This window comes from Austrofundulus limnaeus, unplaced genomic scaffold (assembly GCF_001266775.1).
Source record: "Austrofundulus limnaeus strain Quisiro unplaced genomic scaffold, Austrofundulus_limnaeus-1.0 Scaffold40, whole genome shotgun sequence".
NCBI classification, from domain to species: Eukaryota; Metazoa; Chordata; class Actinopteri; order Cyprinodontiformes; family Rivulidae; genus Austrofundulus; species Austrofundulus limnaeus.
Window position 1 is genome coordinate 728697 of NW_013952442.1, and position 2835 is coordinate 731531.

A 2835-nucleotide genomic window follows, 5' to 3' on the forward strand; every position below is an offset into this window, starting at 1 on the left:
GTTAAAGGTGGCTTATGAAGAACTGTCAGCTATAGCCAAAAGTATTTGCTCACCCATTCAAATTATCGGAATCAGGTGTTCCAATCACTTCCATGGCCACAGGTGTATAAAATTAAGCACCAGAGCATGCAGACTGTTTTTCAAACATTAGTGAAAGAATAGGTTGCTCTCAGGAACTCAGTGAATTTCAGTGTGGAACTGTGATAGGATGCCACCTGTGCATCAAATCCAGTCATGAAATTTCCTCACTCCTAAATATTCCACAGTCAGCTGCCAGCTGTATTATAGGAAAGTGGAAGTGTTTGGGAATGACAGCAGTCAATCCCTACAGACCTCCAAACTTTATGTGGCCTTCAGATTAGCTAAAGAACAGTGCGCAGAGAGCTTCATGGAATGGGTTTCCATGGTCGAGCAGCTGCATCAAAGCCATACATCGCCAAGTGCAATGCAAAGCGTCAGATGCAGTGGTGTAAAGCACGTCACCACTGGACTTTAAAGCAGTGGAGGTGCATTAACTGGAGGGACAAATCGCACGTCTCCATCTGGCAACCTGATGCACGAGTCTGGGTTTGGCAGTTGCCAGGAGGATGGTACTTGTCTGACTGCGTTGTGCCAAGTGTAAAGTTTGGTGGAGGGGGGATTATGGTGTGGGGTTGTTTTTCAGGAGCTGGACTTTGCTTCTTCGTGCCAGTGAAACAACGCTGAATGCTTCAGCATACCAAGACATTTTGGACAATTCCATTCTCCCAGCTTTGTGTGAAGAGTTTGGATCTGGCCCCTTCCTCTTCCAACATGACTGTGCACCAGTGCACAAAGTAAGGTCCATAGAGACATGGATGGCAGAGTGTGGTCTGGATGAACTTAACTGGCCTGCACAGAGTCCTGACCTCAACCTGATAGAACACCTTTGGGCTGAATTAGAGTGGAGACTGAGAACCAGGCCTTCTGTCCAACATTAGTATATGACCTCACAAATGCAATTCTGGAAGAATGGTCAAAAATCCCCATAAACACACTCCTACACCTTGTGAACAGCCTTCCCAGAAGAGTTGAAGCTGTACTAGGTGCAAAGGGTGGACCGACATTATATTGAATGAATTAGGAATGGGATACTTAAGCTCATATCTGAGTCAAGGCAGGTGAGCTCCTGTGACAGGTATTTGCTGCAGTGTTTCCTAAAGACAACACTATCAGCTACTTTTCAGCTCAAGCTCAGCTTTTGTTTTTTGTTGATTTCTGTTTGTTTTAGCTTTTTTAATTTATTTTTTGTTTTCTCTGTTCCATCTGATACCACCCACTCTCACCTGTTCGGTGCCACTTTTCCCAGGTGTTTCCATTCTATTGATCAGCCCCTGTTCATGTAATTACTCTATTTTCACTCCTCTTTTAGTCTGGCAGTCTACTTGTTTCATTCAATTTGTAGGTTTTGCTGCCATGTCAGCCTTTGTTTAATATTGTATATATTTTTTAAGTTTTCCTTTAAGCTCCTTGTGGTTGTCTGCATTTCTCGGTCCAGTCTCTACAAATATTGACAGAGAAAAACCTTTGATCAGCAATATCATGACATTCTAAGAAACTCTGGCTACTCTGAAATCAAAACAGAAGAGAAGCTAGGTGGTTTAAAACACTGTCGGTCAAGAAGGTTTTTATTATATTCAACTTAATAAACTTGGGAACTGTACACTAACTATGTTAGTAAATGACAAAAGTGAAAGTTAACCAAGTTGGGAAGACTGCATTTTTAAAGCATGACATCTTGCAGCAGCTGGTTTAGTGTCACTTATTTAGAACATTCTAGTCATGATTAACAAGCGCATGATATAAATGCTATTGTTTAATAGTGAGAATTTCCCTTTTAGAATTAGAATAAATTTATGTTAAAGTAGCACAGATTTTTCTTAAAGGAATAATTCAATTGTTTTTTTTTTCATTGTGCTTTACAGAGTTATTAGTAATCAGTATTCCTGTAGAGTCTTATTAGTTTGAAATATCGTGCTGAGGTTCTCTCCGGGATGTTGAGCTAATAGTTAGAGTGGGAACAAGATCAAAGGGAATTACTGACATCTTACAATAACTCTTAAAGTCAGTGTGTAAAGAAGTACTTATTTACATGTCTTGTAATTTTGCATTAGATGGTTATTTAGACTGAATTATGTTCTTTTACGCTGAACACTGCTCCATTACCAGTAACAGACTACAGACTAGTATACACACATAAAATAGTAGTTAAAAAACACAAATTCTATCAAAAGAAAAACCATAAATAATTTTGTTTTACATTGATAGTGTTTTATATATGTGAATTAATATATTGGACTTGTGAACTGTCCACCCCTTGCACAGTGACTGCTGAATATGGGCACCAGTAACCCTTTGAAGAAGCGGGTGTGCATGATGGAATGATGGATGGATGGATATATATAGTAAGTATATATAAGTAGCAAGTATATATAAGTGATCCTAGGTTTGGCATGTGCACATTAATGGTCTTAACTTAAAAACTGTTGTTATTTTAAAATTCCCAAAGATTTACTCTAAAAATCATTAGCCATTTTACATTTAACTCAAATGGATCTGTAGTTTAAAACAATAAGAGAGACTAGTTGATATGTAGGAGAATTCTTTGGTTTTAGATGGTTTATGCTCACTTTTCACCTACATTGTGTGTAACTGCACCTTCTGGCTTCCTCTCCACTTAAACACCTTTCTGTAAACTCACCTGGCCTGCCCTGAAAAGAATGAATTCAAGCCAATTGTACTGTCAATTCCATGCAAATATGATGTGTGTGTGTGTGTGTGTGTGTGTGTGTGTGTGTGTGTGTGTGTGTGTGTGTG